Genomic DNA, 21,326 nt, shown 5'->3' on the forward strand with positions numbered 1-21,326 from the left:
CACGTTAAGGCTTCTGGACCTTTTTCATTGGCTGCTGTGATGAGGGAATTTGACTTCAGCAAACCCCACTCTGGGAAATCAGCTTACTTTTTCTCAAAGATGGTGGATTCAATCGGCGTTCGCCTTCTGTTTCACCTTCAACCTGTCGTGTGTGCTGCCTTCCTGCTCAGCTCATTTGTTTTGCCACTTGAACAATTCCCACACGCCCTTTACAAAGCAGGGGCTGTGACTGCCCTGTGTTTGTACTTGGAAACTGGAGCCCCATGTCCTTTCCAGGGGGTGGGGAGAATGTCTAAAGCTGGTGGGAGATTGTCATGCTTATTACTGTGACAAATGTGGGGGACGTTTCGAAGGTGGAAGAAGCCCTAGGGAGACCTTTCCTGCAAAACATTTCTCGGTGCCCCATCCCCCAGTTTGAAAAGCTGAAACAGTATATGCAGACATCAGAAAAGACTGAATCACACTGCCTATTTCTAAGCAAATAAAACATAATTTGTCATCTAATCCAAGGTAGAGTTATACGTCCTCAACAAACTATTTAAAATTATTCTCTGAATAAATTTATTTTTTAACTTGTGGATTACTTTCCTTTATCAAACGTACAGCATATTTGAGGCATGTGAACAAAAAATTATTTTCCTTAAAATTTTAAGTGCAGCAGTTTTGAAGTGATTTTAAACATGTCTACACACATCTTTAACTATATATTACTAGTGTACACACGTGTGTACAGACATTTTGTCGTCTGTGCTGGTGGCCAGGATTCAAAAGGCACATATTGCCTTTCCTAAAACAAGTTAAATTGTCTTTGAGTCTTCTAGTTAAATTTGGCCTTTCCTAATTATTGGGCGTCCGGTCCCCTTCTCATTTCATTCTTGGCTCCTCTGGGGTGACTCTGAGCCACGCCCCTAGCCCCTGGGCAGGGGGAGAGGCCACCTGCTGCCGTGGGACGTCTGGCCAGTAAGCACTAGGTCACACAGGCCCTTAACTGTAGATGGGAGGTTTTATTCCAGTAAACACGTCACTGATTTATAGTCCCTAGAGCAAAATGAGTGAAATTGGAAATAAAGTAGATGTTCCCTTTGGGAAATCATTGACAAGGATTTTGGAGGGCATTTTTCTTGGCAATTTCAGGAACAAGAGCCATTCTCTTTGGGTTTCTTCCTAGAATGGAAACTCTGAAGCCATGGAAGGGCTGTTTGTGGGCAAGGGAGGATCCAGCAGCAGAGAAGCTCGAAAAGAGCAGTTAACCCACCTGTATCTGTGAGCCGTGTAAATACATAGCCCAACACATGACAATTCATGCAAAGTTACATCTCATCTGCTCTCTCCTTTAGTTGCATTCTTACAGAGGGAGGTATGTCCCCGGCACTAGCGAATTCCATCGAGTTGTCTATATTCTGAGTCTCTAGGTCCTCAGAAGCGTAATGTTTCCTCTACCCATGATTAAGAGATGGAGACGTCCTGTTTACAGTCAAAGAGAATTCAAGAATATTGTAATAGAATAAATTGATAGAGGGTCCCGCTCTTACCCGACGTTTTAAGAAAAAACTTTCAGTATCGGCAAATATTTTCTAGTCAAAACACAGGTGTCATCAGGCCTTATGACACAAGTGTCTGCAGGGCTGCTCCCAGGACCCTGGGGTGACGGGCGGGCTTGCTCTCACCCGCACTGTCCAGGGCAGAGCCACAGCCACACGTGGCCACTGGGCGTTTGAATGGGGCGTCTGAATCGAAGACCCTGAATCTTAATGTGCATTTCATTTCACGGATTCATCTGCAAATCGCCGCATGCATCAGTGACATCCATGTTGGGCAGAGTGACGCAGACCCTTCGCCTCGTTGATACGGTTGTTCTTCGTGTATTTTCTCACATCGCAGTAACTGTTCAGGAATACTTTATGTCGATGACTGAAAAGTTTATGGCGCTGTTTTTGGCGTGTGGGTACTCGCTGTTGTTGTCATGTTATTGAGCCATTGACAAATAGGGTAATCCTCTGATACTTACATGTATACATACACACATATGTCCTCCGTTTCTATCTGATGCCACTTGTAGGCAGATTAAAACAATATGGGGGCCGGCCCCATGGCTCAGGCGGTTGGAGCTCCATGCTCCTAACTCCGAAGGTGGCCGGTTCGATTCCCACATGGGCCAGTGGGCTCTCAACCACAAGGTTGCCGGTTCAACTCTTTGAATCCCGCAAGCGATGGTGGGCTTGGCCCCCTGCAACTAAAATTGAACACGGCACCTTGAGCTGAGCTGCCGCTGAGCTCCCGGATGGCTCAGTTGGTTGGAGCACATCCTCTCAACCACAAGGTTGCTGGTTCAACTCCCGCAAGGGACGGTGGGCTGTGCCCCTGCAACTAGCAATGGCAACTGGACCTGGAGCTGAGCTGCACCCTCTACAACTAAGACTGAAAGGACAACAACTTGACTTGGAAAAAAAGTCCTGGAACTACACACTGTTCCCCAATAAAGTCCTGTTCCCCTTCCCCAATAAAAAAAAGATAAAAAAAATAAAACAACTGAATGTGACATGCATTTCCCAGCGTAGCGTTTTCAGTACAGAAGACTTGCGTGTTGCATGAAACCTCACTGTTTCGGACCATGAGGGCAGCGTTCACTCTAAGTTAGTGGAATGGCTCACTTAGGTTAATTTTTAAAGAATCAATTTCATGACTTTCAAACTCGTACAGAAATTCAAATTTGGTTAACCAGGGGTTCTCAAAGGGAGGGCCTAAGGCCCTTCTTTAGTGACTAAATAAACTAGCTTGTAATTCGCATAGGCAGTGTCACTCCTTGGGGCTGTGTAGTTGTTAGAAGCCTGTTCTCCATTAGATGGGAAGTATTTCTCTTACAGGCTTGCGTCCGTCATTGACGAGCCTACCTGTAGAGAAAAGCTCTACAGGTGAACTTCAGCCCTTCCCGTCCCAGTTACTGCCCGCATCTGAGCTCGGGAGATGTCACTGTTTGCACTTGGCACAACCTAGCATTCACAGAGGTGACTTGCTTTGGCTAATTCTCAACCTCAGGACCTCAGAGCCCACAGAGAGCAGCCCTGTCTTACTTGCACATTCACAGACACGTGACCACGAGCCTTGCCGCGCTCCCTCTCTGCTCCGTCCGCAGCACAGATGTGTGAGTGGCAGTGGCTCATCTCCTCGGCTCCTGTTCATCATTTTCTCCTCCTGTGGCCAAGTGCTCACGGGCCTTTCCAACGTACTTTCAATCTGTTAACATAAAAATACCCGTGCTACGCACCCAGTCACCCACCCTGGCATGTGTGTCCTCGCATCTAAGAGGGAAAAACGTGCTCTGAAGACAAGGAAATTTGAAAATGACTTTTTGGAAATAAAACTAATATAGGCTGAAAAAATAGAGAAGTAGGGAAAAAATTGTTTGTAACCTCATCTGTCTAGAGATATGTTAATGTTTTTATGAATCACAAGCCATCTGTGGTTTTGAAGCCTGCTTTTTGCTTAACATGTAGGTTACATAATCTTATTTTGAATAGCTGTATGGCATTTCGGGGCAGGGGTTGTTTCTGTAGCTTCCATTTTAACAGCAACAGCACAGCCCCCAGCACCAGGCCTCGCGGCGAGCGAGCCAGCACCCAGGCAGGGCCTCGGGGCGAGCGAGCGGGCACCCCAGCTGGCCTCTTCTGAGAGCGGAGATGAGGGCAGTGGACCACAGATGAATGTGCTCGTCAAGTGTGGTGGGTGACATACTGGACGTACACAATTTATTTTATGGAACTAACAACTCAGAGGCTCTTATCTAAGCTTCATGACAACAGCAGGCGAAGGTCTGAGCGGCTCCCTGTGATCTGCATGTGACCCCTGTTGTCTGGCTGCTGCTGTGGGGAGGCTCCAGCGCACGGTGAACAAAGCGAGTCCCTGTCGTCTGCTGCATCCTGACGGCCCGGAAACAGCAGAGGCACAGTCCCTGTGCGCTTACAGGGACACCACGGAGCCAGGAGGAGTGGCACAGGAAGGTTCTAGAACATGAAGCCCAGCAGTGGAAGTCCCATAGGGGCTTAGAGGCACCTGGCGGGACTTTGAGTCCCAGGCCCAGATCTGAGTGCTAGCACCTCAGTGACATCATCTGACATAGTCCTACAAATCACTCCAGTTACCATGGAGACGGCAGCTTGTAGGATGGTGAAAGTAGCAGCAAGGCCAGCTGTGAGGACCTAGGGACAAGTCAGGTGGGAGATGATGTGACGACAACCCAGGTAAAGAGCGCTCCAGGGATGAGAGTGGTCAGACTCTGGCTGTTTGTCAGCAGAACTAACAGGATTTGCCACAGGACAGATGTGGGCATGTGAGGGAGAGCAGGCAAGCAGGACAGCTCGCCAGGTGCTCCCAGCAGCCATTGCCTGAAGCGGGAGGCTGCCCGAGGGGAGGTTTGCGGCAGGCTGTGGCGTGTGAGCTGCACATATGCATTCACAGTAGCTGCCGATATCCACATACGTGCAGGCATCGAGGGCTGGAGGACCTTCCGAATCCAGGAGAGAGTTGTGTGACCAAGTGTGCGGCGCAGGAGGGAGCCTGGCGGGAACCCTAGAGCAGGTTGTCAACATACGGATTAAAGCTGCGGCACTAGAGGAATGAATCGCCAGGAGTGGTGTAGACCAAGAAAACCAGAGGTTCCTGCTCGTGCCTCCAAAACCACAGCCCAGCTCCCCTCTGGCTCCGTCTGTTCTAACATCTGTGGGAGGGGCCCAGGATAATCTGATTACTTTTGGAAAATGAAAATTGTCTCAAAATTTGGAAATCCTGTCACAAATCTTTCCCCTCCAGTGTCACTGCTCCTCCGTTCCATCACAGAGGCCCAGAACGGGTAGCATAAAAGGGTTTCGATATGTTGATGGGACAGCCCGCGCAGACCGCACTGTGGGTTCGCACTGAGACAGAGGGCTATTCCAGAAATCAAAACTGTACACCTGACTTGGGAAGATGGTGTAGCTGCCGTATTCTTTAACATGTAATCAAAGACGCAGGACAGCTGTCTGTCAGGGCGGGCGCCTGGTGCACACAGTGACACCACGGGGCAGGAGGCAGCAAAGCTCTCCCCTCTGCGCCCCCCCCCCCAGCCAGGCTGAGGCCAGGGAGGTGCACGGGCACAAATCATGAGTGCGCTAACCTGCGTGTCTGTGGGGGGCAGGGACTGTTACCAGGCTGTCATCAGCAGGGATCTGGTAACCAAACGTGTCTCCTTCCACTTGTTGCTGCGAGGACCTGCCTGGATTTCAGTGTCGTTCCTGCCAGCTCGTATTAGGGGCAGGAGAGAGAAGCAGAGAGGTTGATGTCCTTGGGAGCCATGCCTTCTCATGGTAGAAAAGCCTGGATTTTACCTACAACAGGAAGGCAATGCCACACTTGTAGGTCTGCAGACTATTTCACCTTGAGTCTTAAAGACAGAATAAGAGGTCCTAAAATGCATACTTCTTAATTCTTAAACCACCATTTAAAAATCTATGCACATTTCATAGTACAAAAATCTTGTGGTGCCCTTGGACATGACCTTCCTTGACCCTTTTCGTGACCCAGATCCAACCTGCGTACTGCAGCCCAGGCACAGAATGAGGCCAGCCCACCAGTTCCCTAACCCTCCACTTCTCACCCACGGGCGCTGACTCCTTCCTGCGGCGACCGTGTTTGTCTTCCACGGGCTGTGTGCTGGCCTGTGCGGTGCTCCAGAACGCAGGCCCCTGAGGGTAGGACTCGGCTCATTTGACCCCTTCCACACACCCACTGGAGCATTTGACACAATGCTAGGGATCTAAGCCGCGGAGTAAATGAGCAATGAATGAGCAGAGTAAGTTTATTCGTACAGCCCAACCTTGAAGGGAACCCACGGATTCTGAAGGGAAACTTGTTGAGGAAGGTCAGTTGGGTCAGCAGACAGGCCAGCCAGGTGACCGTGGGCAAATGCGGCCATTTGTCCAAGCTACAGTCTCTCCCCAGGAAGTCAGGGGATTGGGCGAGATTATCTGGTAGGTTTCAGTGAGTTTGAAATTCTCTTTCTCTGGGTGGAAAGCAGGCAGTGATGGTGGTGACCTTTATGATGTCACCTCTGTATAGCAGCCAGAGTGGGACCACTGCTGTAGTTGCTTGTGAGAGATAGTCGGTCGATGTCCACCCTGCAAACATTGGCACAGGCAGGTGACATGGCTCCCACCTTGCCCTCTGCCCAGCCCACGCAGCTTCCTGAACTCTGAGTGAGTAACAGAGAAAAGACAGACACTCTTGGCTACAGGACTGGCAGCTGGGGAGAGGGCCTGGTGCCCTCGGCTGTGCCCTCAATGCGTGTGCCAGGTTCCCAGCTGTCTTCATGGCATGTGTTCACGGGAGGAGCCCAGGCCTGGCCCGTGTCAGTCAGCAGTCAGCAGAGTTTGAAAAGCTGAACCAATATAATCAGTTATTAAAAGAGGGAAAGAAGCTCTTTTCCATACGTCAGGCAGTTAGTCTTCACAAAGCAGGAAGTTGGACCCTAAGGCTTGTTGGAAGGAATGAACGATCTTTCCAATATGCTTCTCCACATTTAAAACTCACCCCAGAAAAAATTGAATTTTACCTGTTTTCCAGACTTGGGCTAAAGTACAGATCTATTGGTTGGATTTTCTATTTTTGCTTGTTTTAAAATCAGGGTGTGATGTTTTCAGCTTAGTTCCTCCGACTGAGCGCGGCTCACGTATGTGGGGTCAGGGCTCCCTGGGGACCCAGTGGAAGGCTGGCTCCAAGCGCCCCAGGTGTGGGCGTGTTCCCCCTGAGTTGGGCATCCACGGGCGGCTCGCACTCGGCACTGAACATATCCTTGGGGAATTTTGTTGAACCGTAACTTTCAGTCACTTTGATTAAGTCTGGCCTTTCAGAAGGGAGCCCTCCTTCCGTCCCTTTCACCTCACTGTCAGAACAATCCTGCAGTGACCAGTCACGTCCCCCCATACTCACCGTGGGGTCTCTGGCTTCTCTTTATGGCATTTCTGCTGGTTTTTCCGTTCATATTATGACAACAAGACTTTCTGCCATTACAGGTGCCAGTCTCTGGCCTTTAATTCCCCAGGGATATCAAATGGAGCAAGTTTTTAGGCTGAGTAGAAATAATTTAAATTTTCGTTTATTGTTTCATTGGCAGTATTTGGGATGCGTCTATTACTTGTTTGCTTTGGAAACTTATTTTAAAAACCTAGTCAATATTTCAATCAATAAGGACTCTCAAGGACCTAGAAGCATTTAAAAATCTTTGGGTTTTTAGAAATGTGATGGAAGAAAGACGTAAGCGTCGGAGTTGGCCTCATCCAGCCTCTTGATGGCACCGGGGAGGGCTCTCGTCTTTCAGAATCGAAAGCAGAGAGCAGTGTTTCGCAGGGCTGACCAGGCTTTCTGGTCCAGACCCCGGCTGGCCCCCCACAGCTGATACCTTCAGCCAGCACTTAACTTCTCCAGTGGCGGTCTACAAAGTGGGGCTGTTCTGGTACCCCCTTGATAGTTCGTTATAAAGCTTAAACACTTCATGTTTGTAAAGTGCTCAGAATAGCACCCAATGCCCAGAAAAAGTGATATAGGGTTTGCTAGTGAGCAAACGTGGTCTGAGACAAGACAGAGGCAGGGACCAGCCCAATGGACTGGTGGCCAAGCTGAAGGGGTTTCGGGAGCTATGAAGCGGAAAGATTCGGGGTCTGCGGGAGGCAGGAAAAAGACAAAGGTAACCGACACCGAAGGCTGCCCCAGTTCCGGCAAAGAATGAATGAAATTAAACTTTTTAGGTTTAAAACTCCAACAACCAAGATCAAAATATTTCAAAGACAAAAAGATTCCATTTTCCTAATATGTCTTCTCTCGTCTAATATGGTGCAGTTTTAAAATTCTTATGTCAGACTTGCAAATCAGGTTTTAAATCTTCAAATAAAAATGTCCATCAGCCCATCAAATTCACATCAGATCTAACCCCCATTCACTGATCTCAGCCCCTCGTCACCACCTGAATTCTGAAACACTCCCAACTGGCATATTTTGATCGTTTTTCTCTGTCATTTCTTCATTTTTCAAACTACCCTGGGTCCTTGCTTCAGTTCTCTTGCCTTTTTTGGATGGCGTGTGAGAATATAATGGAAGTGGAGGCGTTTCTTATGCCCTGTATGTTGCTGTAGGTTGGAACCTGCAGGAGACATTGAGAATCCTCTCTTCTTCCCCCTTTTATAGACACAGGGCTGAGCCGGTCAGATAGATCCAGGCGTCTGTCACACAGCCCATGAGGCGCCAGCTTTCCTAGCTGTATTCTCGTGCCACCAGCACCAGCAGCACCTGGACCCACCATCAGTCACAGCGTGTGTCTCATGCGGGACCCACTGTGATTCGTGCAGGACTCAGCGGTCTTGGGCCAGCCTTGGCGTCAGCTTCAGGGCGGCGCTGGTGCCTCCCTCCCACTGCAGAGCAGTGAGCTTGGTTAAGCCTTGCGTCCAGTGACACGTAGTAGCCACATCCCATCCCTGCCAGCCCCTGAACGCCGCGCTGGCACCTCACCCAGCCACCTCGCTCCAAAGGCACTCAGTGCTTAAGCAGCTGCTTTGTGTCCTGAAGATGCCGAAGGGTGGACCGGCCCAGACGGGGCAGCTGCCCTGAGGAACGAGAGCGGGGTATGGCCGGCCCCGGTGTCAGGGAGGCAGACGGGCCCCGGTGTCAGGGAGGCAGACGGGCGCAGTCCACATCCAGCTAAGTGGCCTCTAGCAAGTCGGGATCCTGAATATCGGCTTTCCTATTAGGAAAGGTGGCAGCAGTGTGTGACACCCCCTCTCAAGGCCGGTGTGCCGTCCAGTGCCCTGGGCAGCCACAGCGTGACTACTGCTCACTGCCCTCGCCTGACAGGCCACAGCTGCGGGCGACTTTCCTGGGTCACAGGGCAACTTTGTTGCCAAACCCCCCAGCCTGACCAGGGCCCTCCCATCAGCCCGCAGGCAGGTTTCCACGGCTCTTTATGTGGTCGGCCTTTGGGTTTAAAGGTGTTGCCTAAGAAAAGAGGACAGTTCAATTCAGACACCGAAGTCATGCGGTGTCCAGTTCCTCTAAACGGCGGCTTTTTGGTGAGACTTCATTCTGTACTTTGGGAAACCTGTTACCTGGTTCCAGAAACCAAGGGCTGTGCTGTTAAGAACAGACCGTCTCCCCCTCAACAGCCTCGTCTGATAACTCCATTCCCTGCCCGCCTTGCTTGTCCTCTTGTGAAGACTGGGATGTGTCGAAATCCTGTGTCCCCTTCACAGCAAGTAGCTACAGCAGCAGGCAGGACGGAAGGGCAGTCAGGTGGCAGGAGAAGAGACGGGCTCAGCACTGGGCTGCTGGCCTGCAGACAGGACCCCCGTGGACCGGGAAGCGCGCACTGTGATGCCTGTGTGTGGGGCTCTGCCTTCCAAGAACAAGTGCTGCACTGACTGGGACTTCAGAGCTGCTCTGCACAAAGGCAGGATTGCAACCCGAGCTTCCCAAACTGGAGGAGGAAACAATCCTGATGACAGAGGTTTCTCGAGTGCAGTGGGTGCGGATAGGCCGCTTGAGCCACAGCCATCATATAAAATGCCCCTGCCGGGTCCCCGGTTCCGAGCTACGTGCGGCAGACGTGACCCAGGCCAGCCTGGCCCAGCCCCTGAGGCTGTGCTGGTCTGGTGCCGCCACCTGGGAGAAACCCACCCTCGTCTTCTCCTGCAGCCTGGGCTTCGGTCCAAAGACGGATGAAGGCGGACTCCTGGTCACAAAGGCCGGGTTTGGGGATTCTGCCACAGCTTCTGCGAGGTGGGCCTTCCCTTGCAGAGAACCGCAGTCAGAACAGACATCATGCACCAAGTGGGAAGAAGGATGTCCCACGTTTGAAAGCTTAGCCTGAAAAGATGCGAGACGGGGGTCATCAACCCTGCGCCGGCCAGATTTACAGTCACAGCAGGAAGGTGGTGTGTTCTTCACACGCTTTCCGCTTAACGAGCTTTTTAGGTCACTAGCTCTTTCCTGACTTAAGTCAACGCCCACATAGCGCCCTGGGCCAAGCACAGCTCCAGATTCACACAGGTGATACACAGCCTGCTTTGGTCACTTACTAGCTGGACAGCCTGGATTGGTTAGCCTGCACTGGTTAGCCTGCACTAGTTAGTTGGCTTGCACTAGTTAGCTGGACTGTTTAGCCTGAATTAGTTAGCCTACACTAGTTAGCCTGGACTAATTAGCCTGCACTAGTTAGCCCACACTAGTTACGTGACTTTCCGTGGACCTCCATCTTTTCATCTCTAAAACGGAAAATAACAGCAACCTTCTGGGTCTTAGAGGAAGACTGGCTTGAGGACGTCAGCACTGACCTGCCTGATGCTGTGCCCTCAGAGGACAGGGGAGCTGTGCAGACAGACTGCAGACACAGAAGGGACAAGGGCACGTGCTCAGGGCCACATGCTTGTCCCTCGCGTCTGCAGAGCTGCCGTCCCTGATCAGTCCCCAAGAGCTCTCCTCCCGTGGGCCTGTGTGTGTGAGGCACAGAGTCTTGTCTCTTACACATGTGCACACACACACCCCTCCCAGCACAGAGACCGTGCTGAGGTGACAGCACCGAGTCAGAGCGCTGCACTTACAGCTCCAGGTGTTATGGCACCAGCGTGGTGCCCTTCCTTGGACCTGCTTCTAGGGTGACGTGAGCAGCGGCCCTATAACGGGCCCTCACACAGAACCCCAGGGTTCATGCTTTTTTGATAGCGTGGAAGGACTGGGGCAGCTCATGATTCTGACCTGTTTGGGGACACAAATGCCACCAAGCTTTGGGCTGGTGTGACTCAGACTCTCCGGGTGGTCCCAGGTGGGTCCTGGCTGCAGGGTGGACCCATTCATGACATTCTGAAGGCCCCATGTGTCCCCATGGTCCTGGCTCTGGTTGGTGTGTCATCCTGGGTGAGACAGCTGCTTGAGCTGAAAGGCAGCCCTGCCCTCGCTGTACCCCGCCCGCCCGCCCACCCTCAGGCAGCAACTCCCACTCAGCTCCCTGCTGCTCACAACTGCTCTTAAATTTTCCTGTGCAGAGGGCTTGAGGGAGGGAGGCGGTTGCCATAGCAACTCACTGCCTCTCTGCCGCTCCCCCTCCCAGTAGCAGGGCCTCGGGGGGCTGCAGGGGATGTGTCCTCCCACCTGTGGGAGCCCCCAAAGGGCCTCCCTCCCAGCTGGTGGCACTTTTCCTGCCTTCTGGGCCCAGGAGGGGCCCCCATGCACAATTGCTAATGAGACATGAAAATTAAAAGCTACTGCAAGCCCCTTAAGCACTGGATTTCCACTATGGAGGTTTTTTCCTCCTTTCCCTTCTTTCTCTTTCTCCTTCAAAAATCGTTCCTATTCTTGCTTCATAGCGTACATAAAAATCATTTTTAAATGTGATTCTTTCCCTAAGAAACACATTCAGGTGTCAGGCAAGTCAGGTTCCCATTAAAATACACTCTGGAACAGCCAGACTGTAAACTGATTTTCTTAAAAACCAGGTCCATAATTGCTATGCATGAAATACAGATATTGTTAATATTTACATTTTCCACAATCAGCAGACTCTGTAACATATTTTTATTTGGAACAGTTTTCCATTCACATATTAATGAAGTATAGCTCACGGGGGGAGGGCAGTCTGTCCACAGTGACCTGGACCTGTGGGTGTCACTACACCAGTGACACATGCAGTGCCCTGGGAGCTGCAGACAGCAGCAGACCACGGCAGACCTGCTCTCAGGACGCGGGCCACCCCTGCACCCCTGCACCCACCCCACCGTCTGCAGGCGCCTTCCTTCTGTGTTTGCTGTTCTGATTCCCACAGCGTCCACTCCGTCCCAGGTCCTTTCCAGGGGCTGCTTCCTCTCGGGCACATTGCAGGGCCCTTGAGGACAAGGACACCTGCCTCAGCTGGGTGGTTATCCCTGCAGGTTCAAACCAAGCCTCCGATGGTGGGAGGAGACAGCAGGACACAGTGCAGGCCCTGAGATGGTTGTGAGTCAAGGCAGAGGGGCCCCTGGCAGTGCACACAAGTGGGGTGCGCATGGCCTGGAGGTGGGGCGCGCTGTAGAATTTACCTTTCTGTCAGGGCCAGCGCTCCACTGCCCAGGCTGCACACGTCTAGGGGAGAGCAGCCCACTCCTGTACCCACCTCTCTCCCCACCCAGTGACCTGTCTGTGGGGACGAGGACACCTTCCATTTGGCTCTCTTGCCCCCCACCTGCTGTGACCAGTCCCTTTCTCTCCTGCCTTTGGGCGGCCATCAGTCACCTGCCAGTTGTGTCTGCAGTGCATCCTCATTCCTGCCCCCTTCACAGTGTCCCTGTCCCGACTCTCCCTTCCTCCCTCCCCATTTTAAGTCATCTTTCTCCTGGACAAGTAAGCAGAGCTTTCCCCGTTCACAGCACGGTCTGCTCTGCCTCCTTCCAGCTGTGCTCCGGCCCTTCTCCCTGCTGGGGACCCCACTCCGCCCCTGCTGGAGGCCCTCTGCTGCTCCCTTCCACTCACACCTCCCTTTTGACTTCCGGTCTGCTCCTGTGTTCCCTTAAGCACCCCCAGCAGACGCACCGGTTATGCCACCGCTAAGCCCAGCGCCCCTTGAGCTGACGGCAGGGTGCACGCCCGGCTTTGCACTCCTGCCCTGGGCACGTGAGCCTCCGCCTGTGTCGTCTAGGAGGTGGGGTGACCATAGCAGTGTCCAGCACAGGGGACTAGCGTGCAGAGCCATGAGAGGCCGGCACAGGGTAGACCCAGTGTCCCTGCCACCTCCTGGGCCTCGGCAGGCCATGTAGTCAGCACTGTCCTGGATCGGCATCTCTGAGAATTCGGGTCCCCGTCAAGCGCCTGCAGCAGCCTCCTCCACCCGCCCTCCCAGTGCCTGGTCTTCTTACCTCCTCTGCCTCCTGCCTGACTCCCTCAGCCATTCACATCCACCCCGCAGCTCTGACTGTTCTTGTGGGCTCTGCTCATGCCTGAAGGGGCATCAGGACAACCAGTGAGTTTTGGAAACCACTGATAGATGTGTCCTCGACATAGAAGTCTAAAGGAATTCCGTGTTACTTTCCTAACCTCTCCCTCTCCTCCCATTTTATAAGACTCTGAGAACTCCATATGGGTCAATAAATAAACAAATGAACCTGACCCTGACAGGAGGGGGAGACCCTATGATAGATAGATTCGTAGGGGGAGTCATTGATAATAAGGGGACATTTGAAAAGCGTCTAGTGGAATGAAAAAGCACCAGCAGAGAAGAGGAGAGATTTTTGTTCTAATCGCGGCTCTGTCGCTCCTTGTGTGACCTTAAACAGTATTCTTCACCGACTTGGATCTGTCTCCTTGATATAAAATAATGTATTTTTAAAACCTTTGGCAAAACTGAGAATTAGTGAAATCATTTATAAATTTGACCAAAAAATACGATGTAAAACAGGGGAAAGGGCAGATTCCATAGGAGGAAGGGAGAACGTGCTAGAACTCCATTTTTTAAATGAGAGATTGACGACAGAAGAGAAAATAAACTGAAAACAGTGTTTTAAAACCCGTTAGTTATAAACAGGAGGCTAGGGCAGGAGGCAGGACCTGGGGGATGGGAGGGGAGAAGACCCAGAGTGGCCCAAAGTGTGAGGAGGCAGCAGAGAAAATTCTAGATCACACAGGTTGCAGATGAACGTGGAGTCTTGTAATTTCTCTGATCCGAGTTAGAAACTCTTTGTCTATGAGACAGAATAGAGGTTCAAAAAAATGTAAAAGCCCTACAAACATAGGAAAAACAGGAGAAACAAAAGTTTTTTAAAAAATTACAAATAGGAACAGGATTTCAGCTAAGAGGGAACCTGGACGGCTGCCCTCCCGGCTCTGTGGCCCTAGAATCTTTCCTTTTTTCAGTCCTGGGGCACCCGCCTCCCCTAAAGCTCCCTGAAGTCTCTGAGCCTTAGAAAACCGAACTGCTTCTAAACTATATAAACCGCCTTCTCTATTTAACTTACAAGTAGTTTTAAACCGTCTGTGGACAGAGAAATGGAACTGATGTCACTGGGTCCCAGTAGCTTGTACAGCTTTGCAGTCCCAGCCATGTGACACCCGGCGCGCTCACATGTGACCCGGCATGCCCTCTGACCTGACAAAGCGAGCAAGGGCTGTGTTGGTGGCTGTTGTCCTGCTCCCGTCCGCCCTGCCTGCAGGCCTGCGAGCAGAGGCAGCGCAGCCTTGAGCGGGGTAGGTCACCAGCTGTGTCCCAGGTGCCGGCCCTGGATCCAGGGTGCTTGGAAAATGGGTGTTGTCAGCCCAGCCGCCCCAGGCCTGCGCTCCCAACCCTCCCTGTCCCATCCCACCCTAGCAGTCAGCTTCCACAACGGAGGGCTCACCTGCTGTGTGACTCCCCACCATCGCGGCAAGTGGACGTGGCAAGTGGACGTGGTGACAAATGCTTTCTCCCTCTCAGAGGTGGGGAATGCTGTGACAGCGCTGAGTAAAGCGGGGGGGGGGGGGGTGACTCGTGACTCGTGGTCGCACAGGTCAGTGCTGTCCCCCCCCATGGCCAGAAGGGACCCCCTGCAACAGCACACACATGCTTCTCAGTATGTTTAAAAACCTGCTTCTCGGCATGTAAGTGACACTGTTTAGAGCTTGGTGTCAGCAGCCAGAGGTGAGTCCTTCCTGTGTGTCCCTCCCCCAGCCTGTCGGCCTGCGGGGTCTCTGCGGAGCCCCAGCCTTATGAGCATCACGGCGCCTGCCCACAGGCCCCTGAATGGCAACTGTCGCCCACACGGCGTCGACATGAGGTTAGAATGGAGGTTCCTATGGCCTTGAGTCCGCTGCACCAGCCACCTTTGTGCTTTCCGCCTGGGTCCTCCGCGCCCACATCCACTTCTGACTTGGCTGCCCCAGCCCCTGCTTAGCAGCTGCCCTGCGGCCAGACAGGCATAGCTCGGAGCTCCGGCTGCAGTTTCCCAGGGCCACGGCCGTTCCGTGAGGCCCGTCTGCACGTGTGAGGGACGTCTGGCCGCTGCGCACAGGAGCCGGCCTGGTTTACCTGGGACACCCCTCGGGCCGAGCCAGGCTCCCACCCCGCTCGGCTCACCAGCGTGGTGGGCACAGACAACCGGCAGGTGACGCTTTGCAGGCTCACGAGTGAAAAGGGAAAACTGCCTGCAGCGTACACACTGGAGCTCCCCAGGCAGCCACACCTGCAACGCGAGTGTCCCCGGAAGGTGGACCCAGGAGCGGGCCAGACTCAGCCTCCTCTCAGCCGGTTGCCTAGAGCCCGGGTCTCCCTGGCCCCAGTCGGGGGAGGGCAGAGGGCAGGTTTCACGCGGCATACGTTACAGGTGACCCAAGGCTGATGACAGGCTGTGGGCCTCGAGGTCAGAATGGAACCCTGCGCGTGAATACCTGCGTGTCAGTGGCTCGCATCGTGAGTGTGCCATGCAGTGAGTTTACAGTGTGTGCTTTGGCCCGCACAATTACCGGGCCAGCGGGGACGCCCAAGCCCCAACACCCACCAACCCCTCCGGGCCTCTGCTGCTGACCCCAGCACACAGCCCCCCATTCTGTCAGCCCAGGGCTCGCAAGAACCACAGCTGCCATGTTTATTGACTGAGGAGGACACCTGCTTTCTTAGCAACCTGAGGCCTGTTCCTCCGTCACCAAAGTGAAAAAATATTTCAGTCCTATGAATGGTAAAATTCTGCTTCATTTATGTGTGTTTCTGATTGTAATTTTTAAAGAAAGTACTAGAACCAAAAGAAAAAAGTGTCTTCTGTTCACATGTCACGGACGTCAGAAGCCAAGTCTTCCACCCAAATTCTAGTGTCAGTGGGTTGACTTCACATTTTGAAATGTGTGGGTTTTCTAAACACTGAAACCTCTAAACTGCACTGTGAAAGCTCCTCTTCACCTGACTGTCAAGGAAGGAGGGAGAACAGGAGAAACTGACAATGCGCACACTTCATGTTGAATTTCAAAAGAGAAAATTGTTGAATGTCTTACAGATTGAAATGTGATCCACAAGACTTTTGCCTTTCCTTGAGTTTCAGGTAGTATATTTAAGAAACTGGGCAGAGTGGTATATGTTGCTTTTTTTTTTTTTTAAGTGACCTGATTTCTTTCAGTTTGGGGGAAAAAATTGCAGAGTTGTAGCATAAAAAAAAGCATATGTCATTTTTTTATTTCAAAATATTTTTATTTTGCACTCTACATTTCTTTATTTTTTTCTTATTTATGAGACAAAAAAATCAAACTAAAGAGATATGTTTCTAGAAACATATCTCTTTAGGGAAAAAAATGTTTTTAAATTCAACTTTTTATATAAATGGGGCAAAGGCTTTTATATATAGGTAACCGAAATCATTCCAATTTACTAATAAGTTTTGGTACTAGAGACAAGGTCTAATTTTACGTTTTTCTGATTTCTTTGAACATTGAGGGCAGTAAGAAAAAAATTACATGTTTTTCATATTTTTTGTTTTACTTACTAAGTTTCTTTGACAGAGTTGCCATGAAAGCAAGGAATACAAAAGACTGTTAAAAGCTCTGCATGGAATTCTTCAAAGAGCTCAAGGTGTATCTGTCTGGCATTTTATATTCTTATTCCTAATAGTCCGTGAGCATTTTTGTGTATGTCTTAGCGCCTACGCTCAAAATCCAGGCATGTATGCAAATGCACCAGGTGGGGTTGTTTCAACCGGGTTAGGCCGATTCCACGGTCAAGTCCAGATAGAATTCAAACATGATGGCAGTATTTTCAGCCTTTATGTATGAGATTTTTAACTGTAGTTCATATTTTAAATGTCTTAAATTAACTTCTCATGTTCTATCATATTTACTTGTGAAAGACAGAGGGGTGATTCAGTGTGAAGGAGGCACGTCACGAGTGTTCTTACGAGTGTGAATGAGTAGTGACAGATAACGTGACTACTGGTACGGCTGCTACCCTGTGTCAAGGTGATGCTTTGTAGGTGGGAGACAATAGCACGCTCCTAGGTTACAGGTCTTGCATAAGGACACGTCAGAGGCAAACTTGAGAGGCCAGTTGGCCTGTCATCATATTTTTGTGACGTGTGCCTATGCAACATGACATGCTTTTCATGATTATGTACTTACTGCATACCTATTAAGTTGTCTTTTGGTGTTAGGGGACATAGCTTATGACCTCCATGGAGGTGTGACTGGTGATGATTCCTGTAGGGGTCCAAATAGGACATTTCTTGTGGTGGAAAATAGTAAAGAGAAAGCAATGAACAGGAAGGCATTCTGGAAGGTTCTGGCTCAGAGTCTCTGCCGTCTGGGTTCTGCCAAAGCAGCGGGACTCAGTGTGTTCCTCCTTGAGAAGGGCTGGTTTCATAAATTCATAAATCCCAAAGTTTGTGAGTGGTTCTGGTTTAGTTTTGCTTTGGTTTCGGTTTTGCCTGGATTCTGCAAAACTTCAACACTATTTAAAACTTTATTATACTTTCATCACCACTTTTAAACGTCTGTACAAGACCAATTTTTCTTGCCAAATAATAACATGTACTACCCAGAAGTGTTTTCTCTCAGTGTTGCTTAATCCCAGGGTGATGCAGGATCATAGATGAGGCCAAATGTTTTTTGTCTCAAATCTGTGCATAAGGAGGTGAGGATAGATGCTAAGAGTATTCCTTCATCATTTGCTTTCTCAGAGTGGTTGCAGCAAGAGTACCTTTGGAGCGGGAGAGACAAAATATCCTAAGCAGGTATTTTATTTAACACAACCTTACATCCCTAAGCATAGGGATGTGTGCCATTGTCTGTGTGACAACTTCCAGGCAGCACGCAGGACACGGAGGGGCGCCGCTCTTCCTGGGACCACCTGAGAACCGGGCGCCTGCCTTACAGGAGTTTCCATGGCAACCCCTCACTCCCTGCTGCCGTTTGAAGCCTTGCTGTGCCGCATGTGCTGTGTGATTCTGACCACGGAGGCCTCCCTTCACGGAGAAGATGCCCTCTAGACAGGAAGATGCAGAGCCGATGTTTGCTGGTCGGTTTTCCACCCCCGTTAGCAGGGGTCCAAGCGCAGGCTCCAAATGACAAGCACAGACCCTTTTGTTAGATGAATAATCATTTCCTCATGCACTGGCTTCAGAAACTATTTTTGCATGTTGAGTTTTCTTAGCTGAGAAATTCGCATGTAAATCTAAGAGTTGAAAAACAGCCCAGAAGTCTCGAGCAGTAACATAAAATGAATACCCAGGGCTGTTAGAAGAAGGCACAGTGAGGAACCACCCGGGGCTGCCTTGCGCCACCCAGAGACACACAGAGGTTACCGCCTCAGACCAAAGTGGCTACTGCAGGGGGTGGGGGGCGCTAACCAGGCAATGCGAGGTCCTTGGAGCGTACACAGCCTGGGCGAGCCTGGGTTCTGCTGGCCGGCGGGAAGGGCGGGGAGGAGGAGGGTAGAGCAGGACCCTTGGGCAGCCACCCTCCTTCCATCCTCAGCCCTAGACGGGTGGGCGGGTTGTCCCCATGAGGACGATGAATCCTGGCAGTGACACAGCCAGCAAGTAGCAGAGCTGGGGTCCGGCCCCTCTGTCTAACCTGGTACCTATGTTTTTTCTTCCCCAACACAGTGAAAGCTCGGAAAATGAGCCAAATCAAGATTTTGTTTTTATGGTGATAAAGAACTTTTTAAATGCCTCTTTTTATCAGATGGCATGTTTGTAAATAGTTTAATCACATAAAAACCACTCCGAAAATCACCCGTTTCTTTTCTTTCTTTTTTAAGATTTTATTGGGGAAGGGGAACTGGACTTTATTGGGGAACAGTGTGTACTTCCAGGATTTTTTTCCAAGTCAAGTTGTTGTCCTTTCAATCTTAGTTGTGGAGGGTGCTGTTCAGCTTCTAGTTGTTGTCCTTTCCGTCTTAGTTGTGGAGGGCGCAGCTCAGCTCCAGGTCCAGTTGCCGTTGCTAGTTGCAGGGGGCACAGCCCACCATCCTTTGCTGGAGTTGAACCTGTGGTTGAGAGGACGCGCTCCAACCAGCTGAGCCATCCAGGAGCTCAGCAGAAGCTCAGCTCAAGGTGCTGTGTTCAATCTTAGTTGCAGGGGGTGCTGCCCACCAACCCTTGTGGGACTCGAGGAGTTGAACCGGCAACCTTGTAGTTGAGAGCCCACTGGCCCATGTGTGAATCGAACCGGCAGCCTTCGTCGGAGTTAGGAGCATGGAGCTCTAACCGCCTGAGCCACCAGGCGGACCCCGCCCCCCCCCCCCCCCCGTTTCTTAATTGGTAAAATCTGATTGTCATTTTTATGACGTTGGTTATAATGCCTCACTTTAAACTTGAACAGAGTATGTCAACCTCCTCCTGCCCCATCAAAAAAAAAATGGCATATGAAAAACTTTCTACTTATGTTAAAAAGAATAAATTTTAAATAAATTTGCACTAAGTACTTAAATTAGGAAGAGTTTAAGGATTTTTTTTTTTTTTTTTTTCAAAAAAGTAAAGCCAAGTATATGTTATTGGCCAGTAGGAAGCATTTCTGTTTCTTGATACATTTTCAGGACAGAAAGTTGCATGAAGATTGGCTTTTCTTAGAATGATTTTATTGCTTTCAAATCCCCTCCCTGTGTGAGCATTCTGGGTTCAGTCTGTCCCCATGAGGTGCCATTTGGGAAATCAGCTATTTAAGTTCAGTCATTTAGGTCGTTTTTTAGAAAATAATTCCTTAGCAGTCGACGGAGTAGTCTTATGGTGGAACATAAACAGCTGTTACTTCAACAGAAGGCAGGTCATCAGCTTTGGGGGCGTTGTTCTTGGGACGTAGATTCTGTTGTGAGCATCTCCGCGTTCTGTCTCAAACGCCTATTTTTAAAATCCCGAATCCACTTACACCAGCGGTTTCTCTAGTCCCTTTTCACTAAGTTACTTCTTAATTCTCCCAGAGCACAGGCTGTAAGTTAGACTTTAACCTTTAGGATGACATGGCAGCTGGCAGACCTAGATTTATGTTCCCTTTCTTGGGACTAAAGGAGAATTCGGCGATCTCTGAATACCAGAGTGGTCTGTACATCAAGTGTCACTCACGACACCATGCAGAGGAGCAGGGTCCCGTTGCATGGGCCCCAGCCCTGCCCATGCTCATCTGGTGGAGAGGACGTCCCTCTGTGGGCCTGGTCTCAACCCCCAATTCCAGGTGACTTCCTGAGTGGAAAGCAGACTGAAATCTCGTGGAAGCAGCACACGCTTAGTAAATACTTAAAATGTGTGATATCTGGCCTTGCCAGGAATCCAGGTTCTCATCGAGTAGGGGTGGGGCACACGAGCTCAGTGACAGTAGTAATTACTGTGACTCTGTCCTTGTTTAGTTGTTTTCTGTTTTTCATTTTTTTGGTTGACCCACAGGGATTTAATAATCCACTGATTCCATCCCCCAGCCCCATGGCGTCTTTTCTCTCCTTCCAGAGCTTCAAGCCAGGCGCCATCATTTTATTACTCTATGTCAAGTCCCTTGCCACTCTTGCCTGCCCATCCGAATAACACTCATTACACCTCAGGCTGATTAACTCCAGCCCACCTGTGTGCCCTCACCTGCACCTCCCCACAGGAGGACACAGCCTGGCTGACTGGTCTCAATACTGACACCAGGCCCAAGACCCACTACATTTCCCAAGTACATTCTCTCCCATCCCCCTAAATGTCTGTCTCCTCCTTCTTATTTTTTGAACGTTACAAATTTAATGAACAGAAATAAGAAATTTTCTTAATTTTTGTCCTAATTTTTACATGTGTGGTGGGTACAGATGCAGCTGAAATAACAGTGTGCAAATATTTTTGTTGAACCATCTGATTATTGTTGGGATGGCACATTGAAGACGCTACGTGAGGGCACTAATGATGAGATTGTTTAAAAGCATTCTCTCCCGTCAGAGCAGTGGCGGTGGGATGGTGCAGGAACTGGGGCGCTGCCTCGGGACCTGAAGGCCTGTGACCGACCCCGGCTCCCTGGCTGACTTGGCCTCGGCCTGGTTGGTCCACAGTCAGGACTTAACCGGGGTGTGGTGAGGCAGTTGAATGGGAGCCCGTGACAATGGCGGTGTGGGTTTGGACGACGTCCGTTCTCTTAGACCACTGTGTGTCCCTTCATGTAAAAATCCAGCTTCACATGAGGGTTGGTGTGACAACAAGCCCTGCCGTAAATGGCCCGACTGGACGTCAAGTGGCAAAAAGAGAAGGAGCATGTGGGGGGGAACAGAGACCCCAGACGAGTGGTCGCGGGGCCAAGCACGCCCCAGACGGTGCCAAATCCTAGGCAGTTACTGAGACCAGGCTCCTCCAGAAAATGTCATTGTGCTGGAGGGAAGA

At 50.6% G+C, this 21,326-nt stretch overlaps 1 protein-coding gene across 31 annotated transcripts in view; it reads left to right on the forward strand.

Moving 5' to 3' along the window:
• Window positions 1–21,326, forward strand: part of MYT1L (myelin transcription factor 1 like) — a 365,607-nt gene that overhangs the window by 312,742 nt on the left and 31,539 nt on the right. The gene's annotated exons all lie outside the window — the stretch shown is intronic.

This window comes from Rhinolophus sinicus, chromosome 2, assembly GCF_057876585.1.
Source record: "Rhinolophus sinicus isolate RSI-liver-muscle chromosome 2, RSI-T2T, whole genome shotgun sequence".
Taxonomy (NCBI): domain Eukaryota; kingdom Metazoa; phylum Chordata; class Mammalia; order Chiroptera; family Rhinolophidae; genus Rhinolophus; species Rhinolophus sinicus.